Here is a 26,020-nt window from a genome sequence, read left to right as displayed (position 1 = left end):
AAAATCGATATTTTGACTAACTATATTTTTTACATCGATATTTTTGACCTTGATATTGTTCCAGTGATCCCTTGGAATCAACCCCTTCGCTGTACTGATTTAATACAGTTTGCTGAAATATGACTCTGCACAGCCCACCCTTAGTATTCAGCACTCATGAAAGGGTTCTCTTGTGCACACACAAAAGGCAAAAAAATGAGTTTTTACCCGGCAAGCGCGAAAGGATGAGGAAATTAAAAGTGTAAAAGGGGAAAAGAGTACCAGTCTGTTCTGAGGATAGAGTGTTTGGCAAGAAAGAACTGGTGCTTACAAGATCGCAGGCATGGCAAAACAAGATGCAATAAATCTGTCTCTGGTAGTGCATGTCATTCAAGTCCTTTGTTTGGTAAATATTAGGGTCTGCAAAGCACACAAAAAGAGGAATATAGAACAAAACCCCCAAGCTGATAGAGCTGTCTAGACTTTTTTGAACCTCAGAATTTACATAGAGAAAAATTTATGTTAACACAGGTAAAACCACAGGGTCCCCGGTCCGGGCTAATATACCAGGTTTTGACCAATGGGATGCGATCTTGGAGTAAGGGTGACTACAGATCGACCCCCCCCCCCCCTGGTAGGATCTGTGAGCGATAATTCCCCCCAGATGGTGGGTAAAAGAAATAGAAAAAGCTAAATCTCCTGTTTGTGAAAGAATTGATAGATCCTACACTGATGGGGTCTCTGCTGGTGGGCAAACCTGTAAAGGAATGACATCCAACACACTGTCTTTAATGGAGAGGTAGTGCCTAATTAGTGTAGATGGTTACAGATGCTGGGCACCAACGATCATTTTTGCACAGTGCTTAATTTGCAAAATATAAAGTCCAGGTGCTCACAGTCTTTAACGAGGCCACACCCAATTCCCGAGCTCCGCCAACTCCCTCCAGTGGCCCCACCCACTTCCCTTTATTGGCTCCTCCCACATCCACAAGCCTCAACACATCGGAGTCATCTCCTCCGTTATTGAGTTCCGCAAGAAGCTGAAGGCCTGGCTCTTCACAAAAGCAACTCAGGCATCTCATACCTAAAGACCTGCCCAAATCCCTGGATACCCTCCTGGGTGATTAGTGTGCTATGCAAATAATATAACATAATATAACATATTGGAAGCCAATGACAAAAACTTAAAAGTGAACTCAAATTAGAGAAAGGTCATTTGAGGACTTGAGGCAGCTTTGCAAACAAAATAAAACGTGCTTGCACTGCGCTGTTTAAAAGAAAGAAAAGAATGAAGGAAGGAATACATTAAAGAAGGCAGTAACAAATGCAGACAGGAAGAGGAGCACTGGAGTAAGGAAATAAATAAGTAATGGATGAAAGAAGGAGGAAATAAGAAAGAAATATGAAAGGAAGAAATGAAGGGGTATGTTTGTAAAGCACTAGAGGGGGCCTTGACACCAAATTATAAATGTTGTTATCCAGCTCAGTTGCACGAATTTTAACTAAAGATGAAAGACTGAGTGGCCACACCAAGATTTCAATTTATGACCCTGAGATAGAACACAGAATCCTGGAGTTGATATAAACATATGTGCAAGAAGGAAAACATTAAAAGGGAGAGTGAGGGAGGAGGAGAGGTCTAAAGGCAAAGATAGATGCAGTAGACAATGTGAAGAGAAATGTGGAAAGCAGAGTTTGGGATTGCAAGATTGGAGTGGAACATGATGAGAAGGAAAAGTGAAAAAAGGAGAAAGGCAAGGGAAGAAAAGCAAACAGTGGGGAGCGTGTGAGAGTAGAGTGGAATGGGAAGATGGAAAGGTAAACAATGAAAAGCATTTAATGAGGGGATGTGATTATTAAGAGAAAACACAGATGTAGGGCAGAAAGTGAAGTAAGATTGGAGAGAAGTGAGAGTGAGCTGTGAAGGGGAGGAAGAAAAGCAGATACTGAGATAGAGCAAGCAAAGAGTGCACCTCTGCATTATTAAATATACAGTCAATATTTATGTAAAGTTGAGAGGTGACATGAGTGTATCGTTCTTGGCCTGTCTCATCAATGCACAGCAGTGTTGTCCAAGACACACAATACCGATTCTTTAACTGTGTTAAGATTTATGCCATAAAAAGATGTTTTGTTATGTCACAATAGGTATTTCTGATACAACATAAAAAAGTGTCAGTTATCCATTGGGATTACGCCTTGATGGAGAACCACACTCTCATGCTTCAAACAAATAGCTCTATTACACGATCAGACTATAAGTCGCAAAATCCCACTGCCACCTATTTTCAAATGTAGTCAGTCATTCAACTCCATTCAGACAGGCTTCCACTTATACTTTTTAACTACTAAAGCACGAAATTCAACTGAGTCTGCCTCCTATGCTATATTAGGATTGTAATTTATGATCAGCGGGTAACAAAAGGACGTCTGTGACAAAAAACAGAAACCCACTGAGCTAGCCACATAATATAGTCCTGTCATCTGCATGGTACACGTTCTACATTACCCCTCTGTTCTACAGTCAAAACTTCAACTAGACAAAACTCGGATCTCTCTCCAACAGGGACATAAGGGCAGGCTGTAAGTATGCAGCAGGGGTTTATGGGACATGGGTCTTTGGAGGTGAAGAGGAGGTGTGGGGCGATAGATCTCAGCAGGCTTGTGGGGGTGGGGGGAGGTACAGAGCGCCCATCACAGCTTAGCCCCTCTGATAACACATTTTGAATCAATGCTATCTTTCTCGAGGTCAAACCTGAGAAATTCCCTGTATATCCTCTCTCTGGTTGGGGGTAATTGGGAAAGCCTTCTGGTTCGAGTGGCCAAGACTGAGAAGGGCTTAGCGGTCTCACGTGCGAACTCAAAGTATGAATACTCAGGGCCCAGTGAATGCTTTAATACAAAGCGATGGTGGGGAGGAGTGCTCTGAGAGTGAGGGGGGGAACCAAGGGATACTGTAACAGGAGTGAGCGAGTTTTGTTGCAGGGAGGGGAATTGTGATACTGAGAAAAAGGGGACTGTAAGCAGAGGGGCACTGAGATACAGGTGAGAAAGGCTCTGTGGAGAGAGGGGCACTTGGAAAGTGAGAGAATGTCACTGTGGAGATAGGGGCACTGTCGGAGGTAGCGGTGGGGCACATTCACAGTGGCAGGAATGGGAGGTGTTCTTCAAGGTGCTTGTGGCTGCAACTGTGCCCATTGCAGAAGGGAGAGGACGGGTCTGATAGAGACAAGATGGTAGTGGAACAGGTAGGAGCATGGTACTAATACACTGACTGGCAGGAAAAAATGTTTTGCACTTTCGGACCACCCTCAGCTGCTTCCCGTATTTTGTTATTACGCTGCAAGGCCTTGTCTGGGCTCCTGAGGCAGGCAGCTACTGAGCAGTTTCCTGCGGGTGCCACCATGCAGAAATTTATCGATGGTGTCCCACTGCCAAGCACTATTCTGTCACCTGTAGGATAACAGTTGTGTGTAAAATAACGCACACACAACTCACCTAACCTTGCAGCTTTGGCTACATTGGAAAGCGAATACTGCTGGGTAGCGCTCCTAGTTCATCGTTCATGCAGTTTATACTGCGCTTGACATAACACACCTGCCCTTCCCCAACCCTGAGGACCAGGCACTGCTGCGCGCCAAAGCAAGCACACTAGCACCATGCACCAAATCTGAACGTACAGCTGCACAAGCCTCGCTCGAGGCTGGGGCTGTTTAATGGCCTGTGCACAGTGCTGGCTGTGCATGGGAGAAGCATTCAATAGACCCGGCCCTGAGAAATAGGTGCCGGTGCTCAGCACCTGCACAAATTAAGCACTGTTTTTGCATTGCAGGGTTTACTTTTCATCATCAAACTCAAGTCCAGATCAAGACAGAGAATAGGAGAAACGAGAGACAGAAGTAGGAAGAAAAATAAAGAAAAAACATTGTCCAAAAGAAGTAGCCAGGAGGAAAGAGAACCTGCAAGAGAAAGCTAAGGAGACAGAAATGATAGGGAGGCAGAGAAAATATGAATATGGTGGAATAAAACCAATGCAGCCTTCTTATTCGATAACTGCAGCATTCAGCATCACCACTGGTGGGCTCCAATGCTTAATTTGTAAAATGACGAGTGTCACAAAGCTCTGCTCAGAAGCCGGCCTGGGCTATTAAATGTCAGTGCCTTGAATACCAAGACTGCATAGTCCTGAATCTAACTCAGGTCTCTTTAATTCACTGCCAAGCACTTCCTGTCCTTAATCTCACTCTTAAAAGTTCCTGCTTTCTCCCTTAGTGATGTTTTTCTATTTTTTTCTTCATCCTTGTTTACTGTTTGTGTGTTTTTCCCTCCTTTGCTCGCAGGAAAGGTCTGATGAGGAAAATGAAGTGTCAGTCTCCAAAATTGAGTTATGGTGGCCCCCACTGATAAACCACCAGGTCAAATTAAGTGCTGGTAGGCTCCGACGGAAAGATGAAAGCCCTGCATTAATATTATGGGTGCATTTAATGGGTGTAATTCATTCTACTACATGCTTCATTGCTGGCATAAAAACCTCAAAAGAGTTGATTCCCTCAAAAACAAGCACATTTCCAAAATCAACTAACTCTAAAACTCTAAATGGGTCCCTGTGTATTTAACAATGTTCTTAAATCTGGTGTATTGCTTCAAATAAACAAAGGCCCAGTCTGACCCACCTGGCCAAGGATGTGCATCAATGATAAGTGTTAACGAAAATACACTTTGAACACTGTACACTACCTACTCTGCAGTTGAAGGAGAATGATACACTGAAATACAGGCGAAAGAGCAGCGATTGCCAGGATGTATAAACACCTTTGATTTGCTACTTTGCAATTTGCATACAAAATGAAGAACCTATAACGCTGATATATTTTAATTAATTACGTGCTTACTTCAGCTCTTACTTGCCTTCAGCTTCTCAAAGCAGAGATTAGTGCTCACTATTATTTACATTAAATAAGTTCCTTTTTCTTCAATTCTCCATTAGGCAAGAATTATTGTCATAATCTAAACCCAGACTTCCCACAATCCAACTAAAACTTCAACAGTTGAGAACAGTGTTGAAACCCCAAAACTCAAAGAGCATCTGTTAAATCTGAACCTCGAAAGAAGACCAATCCCAAAATGTGTCTTTTGCAATGAAGAACAAATATGATTAGAACAAATCTTCAAAATGCTCAAGCGCAATAAATGTGGCTAGTCACATTTCGACACATGAAGCACGCCGCTGAACTACACCCTTCACGTGGTGCGTTTTTCTGTCGAATGGGACAATTCAGCAATTGTAGGGCACCCCAAGTTCCTCTCCACTCCACATACAGGATACATGCCTCCCATCAGAAGGACTTTGTTTTCAACAGAAAAGGTCATTGTCGACTTGGGAACAGATATGCTTGAGTCAGCCCTGTGATACTTTCGACTCAGCCCTTCTGATGAATTGATGCAACTTCAACTCGTGACAGCATTTCCCAACAACTTCCCTTAATAAGACCAGCCTAACATACGATTTGCGCTCGCTTCCATTCTGCATACAGAGTACAATGCACATCTCTATTTTTCTTGGTTGTTGTGGTTTTTTTGAAGGTCATCCTATGGGGTTCACCCGCTACATTTGGACAATGCCTGTCATTGAGCATTGCTCTATTTTGAGATTGCATGACCCTTTGTTTCCTCACAGTGCTGCTAGTGGATGCTGCATTCATTTAAAGTTTCGAATCACTATTTTCGGAGGTTTGTTCAGCTAATCTCCTGAGTGGGTAATAAAGAACTGGGCCATTGTGTGCCTCTGTCTCTACTAAGCTTTCTTTTACCCTGTACCCTAAGGGATCCTTCTCTCGCTTGCACTCCTTAATCTATACCATTTGTTTTTCCCCAAGGAGAACAACTTATTACTGCGCTCAAACTCCGTTTACATTCCTACCAACAAACCAGCATCCATTTTCTATTTATCTCTCCTTCATACAGTTTGTATCCCTTTACATTGAACTTTCGCCAGCCAACATGAGTTTGTTTTCCTTACCTACGTTTCTGTGCTAGGATCTTACCCATATATCTTCGGTGATAGAGCCAGGCAACTGTTAAACTATATTAGAGCATAGCCTTCAATCGAAGACCTCATCCCTTGAATATCCTGCCATAAAAAACTTAAAATATCTCATTTGCATTGAGCAAAGAAAATGCATATTGTGGATCCGCTTCCCTCTCTGCACACTCAGAGACAATCAACAACTCGTAACAAAGTATCACTTTTGTTCACCAAGAACTGTGAAGATTCAATCCTCGTGTATGTATTTTCGGCAGCAGTGGTTTACATCTGCGTATATACTTCCATTGTCCAATTCATTTGATTTGCTTAAATTAAGGTAAGATAATGCTTTGAATAATTTTTCGCTAAGTTGTCCTCTGTTTAAGTAACAATTTGGAATTAATTTTCCCCACTGGCATATTTTTTCAAATGTGATACATTTTGCAATTTATGAAGTTGCAAAGTCTATCAACTTCACAAAACTTTGCAGACAAAATTATACTTTGCACACTACATTTTATGTGTACATAAATTGTGTTTTTTTATTTGTTTATGTTTGTATAAATAATGTTATGTAGCATGGACGCTACTCAAAGACAATAGAGTACGTTTGTCTTTGAGTAGCGTCCATGCTACTCAAAGGAGAGATAGACAGACCTTGGCGAGGGAAACATGGCAGCAGCAGGCTGAGCTGCCATAGTGCTCCGGACTCGGGCGCTCGCAGTGCTCTATCTTTTCGATAAAACGGAGGATTGTGGTGCCGCATCCGGAGACAAGAACACAATGCGATAAGGAACTTACATATTTGTGCTGTTTTCCTTTTTTGGGGGGCGGACTGCCATGTGGTGTTTGGCGTTTGGCAGGCTCGGCGCTGCAGGGGCTGGCGTGTTTGCTGACCGGGCTTGACTGGGCGGAGTTGGCGGAGTGGAGCGGTTCGTGGCGTCACTGATCTGCGGACTTGTCTGGAGTTCGTCTCTGTTCTCACGGCTCTTGCGGCTGCCTGTTTGGTTGTGGCTCCGTCCCGGATCTGTGTCTGCTGGCTTCGGAGGGGGTGCATCTTGACGGCCGTATTGAATGGCTGAGCGGAGTTGAGCTTTTCTTTTTTTTTTTTTTTAGCACATTAAGCTCGCCCCGGTCTTTGCCTTGCCCCATGTCCTTGCCTTGCCTCTGCCCTTGCCGTTTTCTTTCTTCGGTAGCCTAGCTGCTTTGAGGAAGTGCTACATCTGCCTGATTTTTCTGGGGATGAGCTGTTTGCTTTTCCTGTGAGGGGGGATCGCCAGTGTCAGCTGGCAGTCCTGACCTTCCATGTGTTTGGAGGAGGTGGTTTTTACGGGCTCTACAGATCTGTTGCCCAGTCAGCGGCAAGATTTGCTGCATTGGGGCTTCGCCGCCCTGGAGCTCTGTAAGGGGAGGTGGATTCAAAGCCTCTTGCAGACTACTCGGGGCTTCGAGGAAGTTGGAGACATCAGCTATACAGTGCCTCCAGGTCAGCAGATGGAGGGGAACCCTGACCAGGGGGAAGAAGAGCATAACATATTGACCCACTTAGTATCCCCGAAACCGTGCCCACAATCATTGAAGAGATGAAAATGAGGGCAAAAGCGAAGGCCTCCCTTAAAGTGCGGGAAGTGTCCATGGAGTGCGTGAGTGTCCCCCCTGTAACAGCCAAAAATTTAAAGTCAGGTGCTGTTTGTGGCATAAAGGGGAAAGACTCTGGGCTGCATCTGCAGGCTAAATTCCAGATTGGGGTACACGATGGATCTGAAGACAGTGACTCCCCTCTAGTAACAACAAAGGGTGCAAAGGGTGTAAATAGCTGGTTACAAGGCTTGGATCACAGTTCCACAGAGGTTGTAAGTAGCGGCAAGAGTAAGTCCTCCTCCTTTCTAAGCACTGAAGTCAAAGCTAAGTGCGCTAAGGGCGGCAAGACAGTAAAAGTTATCAAAGCTGCTATCTTGGTCTCAAGCACAAGTGTAAAAATTACGCCCTCTTTAAGGTCCTACTTTAGGGTGGTCCCCCAAGTCCTGGATCTAGAGAAGGACCTACCGCAAATTGAGTTTAACATTCCTCCTTTACCCGCTCCGATTTCAGCCCTGTCCTCTCTCTCTTCAGTGGTTCCTAAGGATAACATACCTGGGAAAGACAATATGTTTTCCGAGGGAGATAATGGTATAGAAGTTGTGAGTGGGCCAGTAGATCAGGCTGATCAGGAGGGATTATTGCAGGCTCCAGAGTCTCTAGCGGATTTAGACCTATCAGACCTGGGGGTGGCCTCACATGATGGTTCAGCTCCACTGACTAGTGGCCCACAGTGAGATACTAGCTCCATTTCAGCTGAAATCCCATTAAAATCTATGTTTGCTTCCTTATCTCTGGATATAAAAAAGGGGTTTGAGGTTTCGGCAGCTAATCAATCAGAGATAAGGAATGTTTGTGAATCCTTGGATAATAAAATTGACACTCTCAGGTCCAGGACTACGGCCTTAGAGGAAACTGTAGCGGGACTTTCCTTATATTTAGACCAGGCCAAGACAGATATTGTGAATCTTAAAAAAGATGACCTCGCCCTCTCTGACATAATGGAGACATTGGAGAATAATGCGAGGCATAATAATCTTCGAATCCTTAACGTCCCGTAAGACAGTGAGGGCTCGACATAAAACAATACATCATCATGCTCTTAAGGGATTCACTTCATCTTGAACAGTCAGCGGAAACTTTGAGTTTGGATATTCAAAGAATTCATAGGGAGCCTTTTAGGAAAAGTCCACAAAGACTAAAACCTAGAAAAATTCTTGTTAATTTCCACACTTACTCCCTTTAAAGAGGTGATTCTTAGCCAGGCCCTAAAACAAAAGTATTTGGGTGGAAAAGGTTTCACCTTCCAAGTAAGATCAGACCTTTCTAGGGCAACCTTGGATAAACAGTGGGAGTTGCGGAAGAGACTGGATGCCTTTAGGCAGTTAGGGGCCTCCGCCCAGCTTAAGTTCCCGGCCGCATTGAAGATCATGTACAATAATAAAATGTACAATACTAGATCAGTTTATGAAGCTGATGAATGGTTGCTGGCTTGGGGTAAAAAGGATGGTCCATCAAGTTAGGCGGAGGTTTCCTCTGGCTTCTAGGAATGGTTCTCTTTTCCCCTTATTTAAAATGATAACATGGAATCTAGGCATAGTCGTATTGGGATTCAATTTTTGTTTTTTTTCCCAAAAATGAGCATGGTTTACCTATCTCTCATTATAAATTCAATTTAACTAGAAAGTATAAATATGTAGAGTGTAAAAAAATAAAATAAAAAAAGGGGGGAGTGTTACGTTAAAGAAATTTCAGAATCTTGTCTAAAATATGTTAGACATCTCGAGCTCTCCAATAATCTTTCATCCATACTGCGAACGCTCAGAGGGGGCACTATCCTGGAAATGTCCAGACAGATAGGGTAAGGGTTTCCTAGGAGGGGGGTAGCTTGGGTCACGGGGTAGTTGGGTGGGTGTTGCAAGGGGGAAAAGCAAAAAATATCCACTTTTCTTTTTTGGTTGTACTGGATTATTTTTTCTGTATTAAGGGGATCTTCGGCATGGTTGTGTTGATTTTTTGTTGTATTTTTCCAGTCGTGGACGCCATTAGTAGGGCGGCAGTAAAGAGGCGGCTTTTTTATGAATAATTTGCGGGTTCTTTCCTGGAACATCAATGGCCTCCGCACACGTCCCAGAAGGGATAAGATTATGCAACACCTTCATGATTGCGATGCGCAGGTCATTGTTCTCCAGGAGACCCACTTGATAGATCAAGAATTGCGCGATTTGGCTAAGAAGAATCCGTGGATTGACTTTTTTATAACTACAATGCAATCTACGAATAATAGAGGAGTTGCAATTTTGTTTAAAAAATCCTTAAAAGCCCGATTGGTTTCTAAATTAACAGATCCAGGTGGTAGATGGGTCATTTCTACAGTGAGTATTGTAAGGGGACAAATTACATTTGTAGGATATTATGGCCCGAATGTAGCTGATCCCTCTGCCTTAGCATCTGTTTTCTCTCATTTGATTTCTGTTTCAGAACCAATTATATTAGCGGGCGATTTCAATATAGTCCTCGACCCTCTATTGGATACGTCCCCACACAATCAGGCATTCTAAAACTAGGTCTTTGCTGTTGGCCAATTTGAAACAGTAGGGTTATTTAGACATCTGGAGGATATTATCCGGGCAACAGCTGGGAGTCTCATTTCAAAATCATAAATATCGTCATCAATCTAGGATTGATTATATTTTGATTATCAGTCATTGAAAAGCTTGGTTAAAAACATCACTTACCTCCCTTCATATCTGTCTGACCACTCAGCAGTATCATTGGTAATGGTAGGCTTCCCACAAGTAGTTCCTAGAAGTTGGTCGTTTTTTGGTCTCTAGACAAGATGCGACCTCTTTCTTGGTAGAGAAAAGCAAGTGCTTCATGGATCGCAACATCAGCACGGCCACTCTAGGCTGTGTATGGGATTCCTTTAAGGCCTTTCTTAGGGGCCAAATCACCAGTATGGTCTCCCATATGAGGAAGTTATATAGAGAGGAGGTACGCTTAAGTGAGACAGAGATAGGCAGGCTTCAAAGAGAGCTTGATCTACAATCATCAGCCTCGCCTATTTTACTACAAGAACTTCAGAATAAGCTGGTTAGAGCTAAGGGGGACTTGGATTCCATGTTGAAGGCACGCATATTACAGAGATGGGAAACTAGTAAAATCGCCCATTTCCAATACGGTGAAGGCGCAGGGAAACTTCTATTTTGGAAATCTAAGACCGATCAGGTCGGCAATACGATTCCCATGACAAAGTGGTTTACACTTCAGTTGAATAAATAAGAACAATCTTCAGGTCCTTCTTTCAAAATATCTATAAGGAGGACAAGTGTATCAACCAGGATTCGATTGTCAATTGGCTAAATGGGGTATCCTTGCCTACATTGACCCCCAATCAATACGCGTCTCTAGATCAGACGATTACTCAGGACGAAAGCTATAATGAACAGCAAGTCCGGGAAGGCAGCGGGCCCTGATGGCCTTCCAGCCGAAATCTATAGGCTCCTAGAACAGGCGATTGTACCATTTTTGACCTCTTTGTTCAATCAGATTCTTCAGGAATGGATGTCACCTCCAACTTTCTGGGATAAAGCGTCAATTACTTTAATCTTAAAACCTGGTAAATCAGCTTCTCTCTATGGATCATACTGTCCAATTTCCATCTTAAACGCAGTTTATAACATTTTTGCTTCAACTATGGCCAATAGGTGGGGGCATGGTCCCTGGGGATATCTTACATCAAGACCAGAGCGGATTTATTAGGGGTCGACAACTCTTTGAGTTCACTTATGACCTAATAGGTGCAATTGATGCTGCAACATCTGCCGGGTTGCCCCTGGCCGTTCTCACGTTGGCGCGACCAAGGCCTTCGACAGGGTGAATTTGTTGTACCTGTCGGGGGTCTTGGCCAAGTTCAACGTGGGTGCAGGATTTCGCCGAGCAGTTGGCTTACTCTATCAAAACTCCTCCACCTGTCTCTTGGTTGATGGATCACGGACTGACCCTTTTAACATCACCAGGGGTACACGTCAGGGCTACCTCTCTTCCCCCTCCTGTTTGATTTATACATCGAGCCCTTCGCCCAATGGCTGCGGGGGGACATTAGCATTAAACCTTTTAGGTATGGGGGCTGGGAGAAGAGGGTGGCCCTTTACGCTGATTTTTTCCTCAGATTTAAGAACAGCACTACAGCACTCCCCTCTGTTATTAAATTGGCCAATGACTTCGGCGGAATCTCGGGATACGAGGTTAACGCCTCCAAAACGGAGATTATGACCTGGAATCACGATGTCTCAGACATAGGGGTTCAGCCCAATTTGAAAATGTGTTACTTGGGTATGGAAATCGTCCAGGATATTAACAAAATAGTTGAGACCAACTTCTCTGCTAAAGCAAAAGAATGTCGGCAACTCATGCGTTCCTGGTCATCACTGCTTTTTTCTATCTTGGGGAGGGTTAACCTTATAAAGATGACCATATTGCCGAAGATCACTTTTGTTTAACACAATACCTCTTTATTTTGAGCCATCCCTTTTAGGTAAATTACAGAGTGACATTAACTCATTCATCTGGGCCCAGCTCAATCCCAGAATTGCCTAGAAAAAATTGAGGCCTCGAAGGCAGAAGGGGCGGTTAGCAGCCCCAGATTTCCAACTGTACGTTTGGGCATCTCAACTCACCCATTCCCTCATGTTATTGAAAACATCCACCAACTTCTGGATTGGTTGTATGTTTAGTGCCAGGCTAAGTGGTGCAGAGTTGCCACAGGAGGGGTTTCTTTTTAAATTCGGGCACCCAAAATAAAAAAAAATAAAAAAAACTGAAGGTCTTGCAGGGCATGGCTAGAACATGGACTAAGGTCAGCAATACCATGAAACTAGGATATTTTTCAAGTAAGGGTCCTTTGTGGGATTTACCTGGGGGCCTAAGTTGGCTTAACGATAGCCTTGCTTTACCTTTGAGAGAGGGGGGTATGAAAGTGTGGGGTGATTTATTTGTCGACGGGGTCCTTATATCTTATGATTTGTTAAGTATTAGAACGGGCTCTAATCTGTCTAGGTTCAAGCTGGGCCCACGTGTAATTACCATCAGGTTTAAACCCCCACTAGAGAGGGGCAACCTTCTAGAGTCTCAACTTTTAGTTAAAACCCCTGCAAAAAAGGAGATATCCTTTTGGTATCACTCAATGCTGGATGAGATGGATGGCGAATTCCAACTGCCCGATAAAATCTGGGGGACCTCTTTTCCAGACCTTGATGTGGAAACTCTCTGGCTTGGCTCTTTTCAGATATTATGGGAAATAGTGAAACCAGCGTGGCTCTGAAGAAACTATCGTTTCTCCATGCACAGGGCATATTACTCGCCGCAAAGGCTGTCAAAATTTACTGTCAGTCAGTCAGTCAAAACCACTTTATTCGATTAGTTAAAATCATAAAAGTATTCTAGACATATTTGAGACAGTTAAAACCATTTAAAATCAATTAATACAGTATTAAACATGACAAAGGTTAGAAAACAGTTAAAAAAGGGTAAATACACAAATTCATTTCAGTTTGCGCCCAACAGTACAATGGACAAGAATTGATTAACTTTCAACATTAGAAATCCGAGCTTAACCTTAGTCTCTTACTTCTTACAGATGCAGCCAGGAAACTAGCAGTACAAAACATAATTACAGGAGAATCCAACATCTGTAAATATAACAATGCAGGCTTGTACTGCGTAAAACTCATCTCCTTCAATATTGGTTTTAAATATCGAATCCGAGGTTCACGATAAAAGGAGCAAAAAAACAAGAAGTGCGCATTGTCCTGGGTGGAAAAACCATCACATTTACATGGGGACGACTCCTCAAGCCTACACCAGTCTTTCTCGTCCCACAGGACCATATAAATTTGATTGAAACGGAACTTGGTCAGTAGCCACCTGTGGAAGAAATTTGTGACCACTGAAAAGTAAGGAGCCAGCTCAAGGGATGTAGTTATCATTACATGAACCCTCACAGAGGGTTTGCATAGCTCAACCGTTTCACGCTCGGCAACACAGAGCCTAATAAAGTTGGACTTCACCCACATTAGATCTGCTTTACACAGGGATTCTGGGCTGTCAAAGATCTCAGGGCATCCCAGCTTCACAGCCAAGGACTCAACATAGGACAGCCACTGAATATCCCTCCTGTGGTCGAGATTAAGACAGTCTTTTATGATCTTGTGGTTAAGGCTAAGGTTCGGATTTAGCCAGAGCTTGATCCACATCAGGAGCGGAGCTAGATTTATTGTTTCTAGAATGTAACCAAGGCCTAGCTCAAGGTGTAGGGAATAGGTAGCAGTTGACTGAGGTAGGCCCAGCAATGATCGTAGAAATTTATATTCCTCTATTTGAATACGGTCAGATTTTGCATAACCCCAGATTGCAGCCCCGTATCTGGCAATAGCGGCAGTCTTGGCTTTGTAAATGGCCAAGATGGCCTCTATGGGTTTTCCCCCTAATCTTTTTGCGAACCCCAGAAATGCAGAGGATGAACTTCTCACCGCGTTTGCTTTAGATGTTAACTGCGGTGACCAAGTGCCCCTTCGGTCAAAGATAACACCCAAGTAGGTGAAAACCTTAACACTAGTGATAACCTCACCGTCACAGAAGAAGGTCTTTTCTTTATTTTTAGAACAGCCTACTGTCATTGTGTGGGATTTACTGCTGTTAATCACCAAGTCAAGACTAGACATGAAATTTCGAAATGAATCAAGTAACTTTTGCAGGGCAATTGGGGTCCTGGCTATTAACACCGCATCATCGGCATAGAGGAGCACCAGGATTGGTGCACCCCCCATGCTCGGGATATCCTGCGTGACTGCCGTTAGGTCATCCTCCAATGAATTCACATATAACGTGAATAACATTGGGGCCAGTATACAGCCCTGACGGACCCCTCTGGTTGATCTAAAACTAGCCGTACATTTCCCTTCTGTTGTCATTCTGTCATTCTAATGCAGGCTCTCAGATCTTTGTGGAGCTCCGCCAGGAAATGTACCAGAGAACTATCAAGCCCCAACTTCAGGAGCATTGCCCCCATCTATTGACAAGATCAAAGGCTGTGGACAAATCCATAAAGCCTAAGAATATCATTCCCCCTTTTGCCCTTGTGTTGATGAGGCATTGGTCCTCTGTACTCCTCCCCGACCTGAAACCATATTGTGCCTCGGACAGAATATTATTCCCTTTGGCCCAAGATGCTATTCTCGCCAGGACAACCTTCCCTAGAATTTTAACCGAAGAGTCCAGCAGTGATATAGGTCTAAAGCATCTAGGGTCTCCTCTCTGCCCTTTTTTGAATACTGGTATTATCGTGGCTGAGGACCAGGTGTTCGGGAATCCAACTACTGCAGATGCATTAAAGACTTTTGTTAGCCCAATACAACGGGTTTGCCTTAAACATATCCGCTGGGACCCCATCGGGACCTGGGGCCTTTCGTCCCGCAGTGTCTTCTATTGCCCTGAGCACTTCAGCTATGTCAAAACTAACAGGCTCCAGGGGGATATCAGAAGTAGGGACTACAAAGGGTTCCTGCTCCATGTTGCTACCATATATTTTTTCAAAATGGCTAAGCCAATCTGCCTCAGATATATTGAGTTCCAGCACAGTATTTTGGTCATCAGAGAACAGAAGAGTATTAATAATTGACCAAAACTTTGCATTGTTTTTTAAGGTGGCTTTATCCATAAGTTCTGCCCAGGCATCATTCTTTAATTCATTTTTACGAGTTTTAATTGCCATATTAAAACCCTTTCTTAGTTGCACTACTAGGGCTTTGTCCCTCGGACGAGTATTAAGTGCTTTCTTCATGAGGTTATGGGTTTTACTACAGTTGTTATCAAACCAGCCCTTCACCGGTTTATTTTTACCCCCCTGACCTTTAGCTGTTAAGTGTATAGCCACTGATCGACAGACACCTTCGAAGGAGGATATAACCTCCTAGCTCCTAGAGAGGGGATTGGCACAAACATTCAAATCTTCAGCAGCCATAGATGTTAAGTTTAAGAAAAAGTCGTCAGAAACTACCTTTTCCCATTTAATTCTTCTCCCCTGATACTTAGCCTTTAGTGGCAATATAGCCTGGGGGGTAACAAACGATTTAGCGGCAAAAAAACGTTTGCTAGCTCCATCCCCACGGGATTATGATCGCTCAGTGGCATAGCAATAGCATTGTAGGAAATCACATACTTAAGGAAACCTAATGATACAAAAATAAAATCAATTATCGAGTCACAGGCCCTTCCCGTGTATGTGGCAACCCGAATACTGTTGTCATAAAACTCTGCCTCATACAGTTCATTTTCAATTAATAGATTTTCAAGGACCAATCCCTTCTGAGTATGTTCTAAATGAGGGGGGGAAACACTATCAGGCCCATCTACATCCGTTAGAGCACAATTTAAACATAAATGTATATTAAAATCACCCAACAAAATAAAATAACAATAATTGGTTTGCTTTTCCTTGTATAGAGTTAAAAAATCTGCTAACCATGTTAGGTGCACAGTTTCTGGGTAGCCGTTCGGTGCATTATAACAGTTTACAAGAAGCAGTTTATAGCCATCATCCAAAATTATCTCTAAGACAAGAAAATTATGAATGGCACAGTCAATCATTGTAATTTTGCCCTTTATATTCACCGATACCATCGTCAGAAGACCTCCTCTATTCCGGCCTGCTGGGGAGGGCAAGGCAGGTACAAAAAAGGAAGTAAAGCCATCCAACCAATAATCGCACTCTGTGTCCCAAGTCTCTTGTATGGCAATAATGTCATAAAGCTTTACAAAATTTGACCAGTTAGGGTCACCCTTCTTAGTCCGTAAGCCAGCAATGTTCCAGGATAGCAACCTAGCCATGTCCCCTTTTACAGGAATGGCCTCCATCGGATTGTTACCATCCACACCGGAAGAAGGTACAGGAGTCATAGGGATAGTTTCCACTATAACTTCATCCACTATACCCTCTCCGGCCCCCCGTCAGTCGCAAAGATCGAGTCCTGAAAGAGCATCGAACCTATTGTGTGTTAAAATGGGGGGTCCAAATCTGAAGAAATGATCCCTTTCCTGTCCCTGGCCTTGACATGCAGACCTGGGCCCAACTGGAGTGAAGGGACTTGGTCCTTGTCTAGGGGTAGAGGCTACAGTGAGATGATTGTAGAAATATCCCAAAGGTCGCACTTGGATACCGTTGCCATAATTCAACATTGATGCTGCCCGTAATAAGACTGTGGCCACGTGTTGTGGATATTTAAAGTTTACTACCACACAATCCCCTCTACAATTTTTTCTCGAGGGACCGATCCAATTTACCCTCCTGGTTGTGATGATTTCTCCGGCAAATTTTGTAGGAAAGCCACAGTTTGAACTTAGCCAAGCTACCACTTTGTTTTTGAGAGAATCATGAGATTCCTCGTGAGACTCGGCTGCAACCGGGTTTTGGCACGGGACATTAGCCAACACAATCACGTAGGCAGCACAGTCCGGGGGTAAGTTAATAAAATTGCTACGCCTACGTGGCATGGCATTTGGGTTTTGAGCGAGGCCTGGCTTAGGATGTATAACAGAGGTATCTAATGGCAAGGGGAATGGGGCAGAGGGAGCAATAGGATCAATATCGGCTCTGCTGACCTGTCGAGGTGTGTGAGATGGTTTAGCCACCTTTGCTACATTTTTTCCAACAGCCTCTGAGTACACTGTACTAGTTGAAGGGGGCGGGGGATTAACCTTATCTGGATGGGCCAGCTGTTGCTCTATCAGACCACCCAATCTTTTTATCTCAGCATTAGCAGTATCCAGTTTGACCGCTAAGGAGTTTAGGGATTCCTCAAGTTTTAATTCAATTTTGGCTTCTATAGTTTTAATTAGCAAGCCAATCTGCTCAGGGCTCAGAGTTATACTTGCCTCTTTTTTACCCTCCAAGTTCGAGGTCGCCTCTGGGGAGATATGGCTGTCAGGCGAATAAATATCTCCCCTTCTTTTGTGAACGATCCTGCACCCCCTTTTGCTTTGCTGCTTTCTGCATGTTCTGACAGGTCTCGTGCTTTTATGCTCTACTACCACCTCTTCCTCAGAGTCCGAAGATGACTTATCTAGAGTTACTGTGTCGGGGGCCCGATGGATCCTTGCTTCTACTGCACTAGCTACACTGACTACCCCCGACCCACATTCAGTGCCATTTTCGCTCACTGGTGGAGCCTCCATTGGAGGTAGACCTACTAAAGAAAGATCATGATCTGATTAATCACCTTTACCCAATGAGGCCCTTCTGTCATTGTTGATTTTATTCACCATTTTTACTAAGAAGTTGTCAATGGGACCTGCCCCCACGGAAGCCTTTTTCCTTCATTGACCCCGACATGAGTCTGGTTTAGACAATGTTTCTTTGGGTCTAATCGTAAGTATCACAAAGAACTCAGCACCCAGTAAATCAATGTATAAACAGTAGACCCTCACCTCTATCCGGCACTTTACCGTGTGAGTTTTAGGGGACCGTGGAGTACTCACAGGGTCTCTGGCCCAGCCCAGCCTCCTCCTGCCTCTGACGGCCTCAGACGGCCCGCCCTCTGCCCGGGCTCCGCCCGGCGTCGCCCGCGCGCGACCCGCGACGCGGAGGAAGGGTCCAGCTGAAATATCGCCAAACCAGAAGTCGCCGCTAGGCTCCCTGGGAGCTATAGTCTCCAGCCGCGGGCCGCGAGATGGAGCTAAGCGGCGCTGCGAGACTACAGCGTTTGGGCCCCAGGAGTCGGCGTGTGCCTGGTTGGTAAGAGCCCATTGCTCCTCTGCTTGCTGCACGCTGTTTCTGCACTCCCCCGCTCTGCCGAGGAAGCGTCCAGCTGAAATATCGCCAAACCGGAAGTCGCCGCTAGGCTCCCTGGGAGCTGTAGTCTCCAGCCGCGGGCAGCGAGATGAAGCTAAGCGGCGCAGCGAGACTACAGCGTTTGGGCCCCAGGTGTCGGCGTGTGCCTGGTTGGTAAGAGCCCACTGCTCCTCTGCTTGCTGCACGCTGTTTCTGCACTCCCCTGCTCTGCCGAGGGAGCGTCCAGCTGAAATATCGCCAAACCGGAAGTTGCCGCTAGGCTCCCTGGGAGCTGTAGTCTCCAGCCGCGGGCCGCGAGATGGAGCTAAGCGGCGCTGCGAGACTACAGCGTTTGGGCCCCACGTGTCGGCGTGTGCCTGTTGGTAAGAGCCCACTGCTCCTCTGCTTGCTGCACGCTGTTTCTGCACTCCCCCAAAAATTTACTGTAGATCAACCGGTTGCCTGTGCAAGGTGTGGGGAAATAGCGGCTTCGGATTTACACATGTTCTACGAATGTCCTCTGTTATCTCAATTTTGGGACTCTTTAAGTACTTCACCTACAACCTACCTAGGTCATCAGATTACGATAAATCCGGTATCGGTCATTTTTGGAGTTACTGAGGGGGTGAAGGGTCCTTCCAAATATCTTCTCTTTTACGCTATGCTCCTGCCGAGAAGAGACATTTGTAAAAAATGGAAGGGCGCCATACCACCATCTCTTTCCGATTGGCAGACATCTATGTTACAGATCTCCTGAAGTGGAACTAACTTTGAATCCTGTTGACCTCGGTCTAAAGGCAGGTTTATCTGTGTAGCCAAACTGTGCCCTTACAGTTGCGGAATACGAGTCCTTGGGATTGCGATTTCACTGATTAGGTGACTTTGTAGCAATACTGGTCTACCTATCCAGGTATCTGAGGCAGTGTGTTGCTCTCTATTTGACTTTATAGATGCAACCAAGGTAGACAACGAGGACTAAAAAAAAGAAGACAATAGAGTACTTTGCAGTAGAAAGAGCAAACTCACGATGGAAAGGGAGTTGATCACTGTGGGAAATGGCTCCTTTTGCAGAGTTGCCCAAAGTTTTTGCCTTCCTACTCCTCTTTTTCTGACCTTGCTTTTCTTGCCTTTAGGACTCTAGCCACTTTTTTACTGCTGACCAGTGGTAATGTGCATGTACTCTGTATCTAAAATGTGACAACAATTGCTTTATCCACAATTGGCATATTTGACTTACTTATAAGCGCCTAGTAAAGTGCCATATATGTGCTCTGGGCCTGTCTATTAAATGCTACTAGTGATGTTGCAGCACTGATTGCGCCACCCACTTCAGTAGCCCTTTAAACAGAACTCAGGGCTGCCACTGCGGAGCCTGTGTGTGCAGTTTCAAACTGCCTTTTCGACCTGGCAAATTAACCTACCTGACAGGCCCAAACTTGCTTTTTTATTGCATATAAATCACCCCTAAGGTAGGTACCGTGCAATCTTAAGGGCAGGGTGCAGTACATTTAAAAAGTAGGACATGTACTTTCAAGGTTTGCGTATCCTGGTAGTGAAATTATTTTTAATTAGTTTTTCACTTCTGCAAGGCCTATCTCTCTCATATATTAACATTGGACTGCCTTGTAAAATGTTGTGTAGTTTCCCATTGGGACAAGATCTGTGTGTCTAGACTCCGAATTTTAAATCCCCAACTTAAATGGCGAAGTCAGATTTTCAATTGAAAGTCTTAAAAAGCTACTTTTAGAAAGCTTGCATTTTCTTACTTTAGCCATTTGGCGCCTCTGCCTGTCTCTGAATACACATCTAGTTGAGTGGCAGCTGGGCTTTGAGTTTTTCTTCTAGACAGTCACACAAAAGGAGCTGGGGAGTGACATTTGAATCCTGATACCCATCACCAGGCTGATAAACCTTCTTCAGGTAGATTGGGAGGGAGTAGCTGATCATTGCATCTGGATATGGCTGTGCCTCCCCCACACCAAGAGCTGGTGTGGGAGAGGCCCTAGTGGGGGTTTAAACCTGATGGTAATTGCACGTGGGCCCAGCTTGAACCTAGACAGATTACAGCCCGTTCTAATACTTAACAAATCATAAGATATAAGGACCCCATCGACAAATAAATCACCCCACACTTTCATACATGTGTTGGCCTGCTACCTGCTGCTTCTTGCAGTTAGAAGGACTGAACCTACTCTCAAATATTCTGAAATTCTGAGTAACACCAAGGGCTTGGTGTCTTGGGTCCTAAAGGACTTCACCCTCCACCACTGCTGCAGGAATCTACAATCTGTGAGTCTTGCTGCCCAGTTCCATCCGGGACAGCACAACGCTACCTGATCTGCAGGAGGGGCTCTACAAAGATTCATCTCTTTACTTGTGGGCCTGTAATGACCTTCTGCGATGATCGGTGCTCCGTGCTGATGAAGATCACTGTATCTGATACTACAAAGATGCCGCAACGACGAGGGAAGCCCTTTCAGCATGGACCCACTGTGTTGCTGTCATAATGGGAGCCACCTCAGTGTCAATGCATCAGCTCCATCCCCCCACGTGAATTTTTTTGTTTTTATTTTTTTTAGTCATTGAAGAGCATTCTTTAGGTCGAACCTAGCGCAGCGCACATGCGCTTCTCTAGGAAAACAACCTCTTGGAATCACTCTGGACTTTCGTGCGTGTGGGGTTTTTTTTGAGCATTTTTTCAATTGGGCTTGGTGTGCGTCTTTGTAAAAAGACAGCATGCAATTGGGCAAAGGCGGGTGCATGTCCCACCTTTACCAGAAAATGTATCCACCTACGGCTTTCGGTTACGAACAGCGGCACGCAGTGTGCCATCTGTTATGCGAGCACCACTCACGGGACGCTGCAGCTGCATTCCTCTCATCCCAATGCGTTTTGCCTCCAGGAGCGAGCAGCTACACTGCCTTTTGAAGGTGCTTTAGCCGATATTGCCAGGGATCCCACTAGAATCCTTTTTGCCAGATCTCCCTCCTCGTGTAGCGTCATCAAGTGTCCCACGAGAGCCTCTGTAGCTAAAGTCGCTATGGGTCTATAAATACCCAATACTTGCTATGAATATAAAGCTAGAGCTATAGCCATGCCTCCCCATTCCATATATTAACACAGAGTAATAAGCATGTTAATAACTAGGTATATAACTTTAATGGCCCTTGGTTTCTCTTTGCTCTATCCAGATATCTAAACAAGGAATAGGAGGTCATCAATACCCCTACCTACTATCACTTGGGAACCTTGAACCACCAATATATAAGGTACTGTTGTGGAACACCTTCCCTGCTTCTACATATTTCCACAAAAAAAAGAATCGCTTGAATTAGATGTATCCACTTAGACTAAGTTCATAACTTGAGCCTCATCATTCCTTGTTTGTATAGGTGCATCTTTAACCCTACGCAATTGTGATTATTTATTACGGCCGTCTGCAGAAGCATCATCATCATTGGTAGAGTTCAAAACCTACTACGGTCAGTATCTATCAGGGTATTAACCACAAGTTATTAGGCTACATCTTAGAATCTTAACAACTAATTATATAGCCTAATATTAGCGTATTATTTTCTGCAGCTCAGCCCTTTTGTAAACTATACTCTTCAGCAGATTATTACATCAAGAAAGATGTTTCAAGCTACACAAAGAAACCAATAATAGACTTGGACTGCTATTTTAAAAGGTAATTATGAACATTATGTACTTCCCTACAAAACAGCACATAGACACATGCACATAATTTTCAGTCTAATAATCATAACTTTATTTTCTTTTCTCTGTCTATTTTCACTTGAAGGATATCATACCATTCCTTAACATTCCCATACAAAGATAAGATTTAGATCCAGCTTAAACCGTAAGCACATCGAACCAGGGTAAGATTCTCAAAAAAATGTGGTGAGATTGAAAATCTGTAGCTATATTAGAGTATATCTGCTCAGGATCTTGGACCACATGTGTTAGAACCAAATATAGATACTTACGAAAAATCTAGATAGTTCTAGATACATTTATCTGCTAGAAATGTAACAACTGAACTATTGCATGTCTACAAACTGTATAAGATCTGTATTATATACATTAGCAGCCAGCTTTCCAAATAATATACTGTATAGCCTCATGATGATGTTAAATAGAGCCTGTAGTCTGTCAATGTAGTGCACATTAATCATAGCAATGTGTTCCGTACACAGATGTAAATATGTTTTATTCTTTTTTAGAAACACCAAGTGGTTCTCCAGAAGAAGGCGTGAATACGCCGAAACGCGCGTAGAGACAAATTAATAACACCACTTGTTTGATCTTTTTATCCAATATTTTTAAAAATGCTATGTGTATAAATGTAAATTGTTGTGTTTGACAACATTGTGATTTGTAACATTGTCAGTTGTAATAACTAGGAGAAAGTAATTATATGTTTTTTAACTGTGTTAAGGACTTAATTAAATACTGTTTATACTTTTTTAATAAATGAATCATGAATAATATCTTTGCTTATTGTCAATAATTATATGTGCACTACTTTAGGTGATTTACTATTTGGCTACAACAAATCAATCTTCTCCAGTACCTGTTATCCTCGCAGGACTTTTTAGTTGCCTAGGTATAAGTTATGTTTATAAGATGTGTGCCCTGACCTAGGAACTATCTAGCAGTATCAGGGGGTCCCTTTTGCTATATATTAGATTTACCCACAGCCTGCCTGTGCGGGGACGTTCATAATTATCTTGTCACTGAAAGTTATCATCCACTAGAACTGAGGCTGCTGGCTGCTACCTATCTCCTTCTTCTCTTGTCTTTCTTTATAACTCCTCTATTCTATTACATCTAGTAAGACACATTAAGCGTTAACTATGGACAAAATAGAAACTTTTGGATTTTCAGACGAGATGTATGCAGCACTACTAGGCACGTCTTCTAGCACCAACAATGGTGCGACATCCGGTCCACAAAATAATGATGAAGTTAATGAACTTGTTTTCTTAAAGAAAAAATTGGTAAGAATAGAGGCACATGGAGAGTTCATGTTGTCCTACTTAAGAGCTGGAGTCATCCCACAGGGTTTGCGAGTCCGCAATATCCCAGGCCTATTCGTCCATATAAAAAAATTCTTAGAGAAATGGAGTCTCATCGCTAACAGATGTTCCAGAGACTTCATGATCCTAATAATTGAAACGGCCAAGGAAATGATAGCAGATTTAAGCAAGGAAATTTTAGACCTTGAGGAAAAAATTTAAAAAAGTGATATTGTGGAAGAAACCAAAAAGAAATTAGAATCGGCAAATAAAGAAATAGAATCCTTTAAAGACTACCTTCTAAAACGTAAAACTGATAAACTCCAAAAAGATATAAGATATTACTCTAAGGAAAAAACATATCCCTACTTGGCAGATGATTTTTATAAACAAAACCATTACCCACAGGAAGATTCCTCTAGACAAACACGGGTCCATACTTTCTCAGAAACATCAGACTCTGAGAATGAGAACATGGCACAACATTATGAACAACAAGGCCCTCAGCGCAACTTTAGCAAAAATTTCCAAAGGGGAACACGTTTTTTAGGACAGGGCAATGGACGCAAAGGCAGGCCAAGAGTACAATTCCAGAATCACACACGAGGGAATTACCAGAATCAATACAACCAACAGAACAGCCACCAAATGCTAGAAACACGCAATGCGCAATATTGGAGGAGAGGAACATAATACCAATCTTTAACCTCTCCTCCCAAATATTAGATGAAGCAAGCATCAAAGTGCTATCTAAAGGCATGTCATTTATCCCCCAAACCACAACTAACTTATTTGAATTATATCAAGATGTTATCTCTTTCTTTCGAAAAGTTAGATTGAAATGTTTTTTTAAAGATAAAGATGAACCAATAAATATAGAAAGAAATCAATCGGGCTTATCGAACCCCTCAATCTTTACACCCACCTTAGATATGCTAAACCCTGAAGTCATGGTATTCGAACATACTGTTCTTAATCAACTGAAAAAAGCAACCAGATTTATTCCAAAGCCTACCTACAACCTAAACAAGGATGAATTTCAGTCCCTAAATGCTCTTTCTAAGTCCAACACCCTCACAATTAAGAGTTGTGATAAAGGAGGAGGGATTGTCGTCATAGACACTAACATATACAAAACCAAGATGTTATCTATGCTTAACGATACGCAATTCTACTCCCAGCAGACAAAAAACCCTACAGCCCGGGTACAACGTAGAATTCAAAATCTAACAAAAGAAGCATTAGCAAATAGAGACATTAGCCAGAAAGAACATGACTACTTAAATCAACTATATCCTATAATGCCATGTATTTATGGCATCCCTAAAATCCACAAGGATGCTACAGATCCCCCTTACAGACCGATTGTCTCTACAATAGGGTCCTTAACGGAACCCCTATCCAAATATGTGGATGCTTTGTTAAGACCACATATATCAAATACCCCAGCATACACCAGGGATACAATGGCAATAATCAACAAAGTAGAACACCTCCCATTCAATCCAGATACCAACATCTTAGTAACGCTGGATGTGGAGGCTCTATATAGTAATATCCCCCAAAATAAAGCCATCGAAGCAGTAGATTGGTTCATTGAGACCTGCCAAGTACCATGTCCTAAAGACTTCTTAATCCAAGCCTTAGAAATAGTACTTACAGAAAACACCTTTGAGTTTGGGAACAATCTATATAAACAAACCAAAGGTGTAAGCATGGGGGCATCTGTTGCTCCATCAGTAGCAAATATTTATATGGCACACTTCGAAATGATACATATTGACAACGAAATGGCGCCATTCTTTGAATCTGTGACCAAATGGTCCAGATTCATCGACGATATCTTTTTTATCTGGACAGATACTGAACAAAAATTGGATGAATTCCTGCAATGGTTAAATCTATGTGATAATAATTTGCGGTTCACATCACATAGCAGCACCCAACAGGTGGAATTTCTGGATATATATATAAGGCACAACAATGGTATGCTGGAAGTAAATCTATTCACAAAACCCACAGCCCGTAACACTTTACTACATTTTGACAGCTACCACCCCCGGGCACAAAAAGAAGGAATCCCCTTCAGTCAATTTCTCCGTTTGAGGAGGAATTGCTCAAACATCACAGATTATGATCTACAAGCTAAGGATCTCAAAGCAAAGTTTCTAGCACGAGGATACCCTCATAGGCTGATCCGTACATCATACAAGCGGGCTCGCTTTTATGATAGAGACTCCCTATTAACACCTAAAATTAAACAAAATAAAAACCAACTAATATGTATAACGAGACACTCCACCTTAAACAGTACAGTGAGGCATATAATAATGACAAACTGGCACATCCTAAACAGTAGCTCAGAAAACAATACTCAACTGCCTAAACCCATTTTTGCTCAGCGAAGAAATAAAAATATCAAAGACATTGTAAGCCGCTCAAGATTTACAGAGAGCCACCTATCAGGTTAAAGAACCATAGATGGAAGCACCCCAGTAACACACACCTACACATGCAATTCATGTATAGCATGCACATCAGCCATAATAGGCCCTAATTTCGAATATCAGGGGTTTACTATCAAACCAACAA

Source organism: Lissotriton vulgaris, chromosome 6, assembly GCF_964263255.1.
Source record: "Lissotriton vulgaris chromosome 6, aLisVul1.2, whole genome shotgun sequence".
NCBI lineage: Eukaryota > Metazoa > Chordata > Amphibia > Caudata > Salamandridae > Lissotriton > Lissotriton vulgaris.
This window is presented reverse-complemented; position numbering follows the sequence as displayed.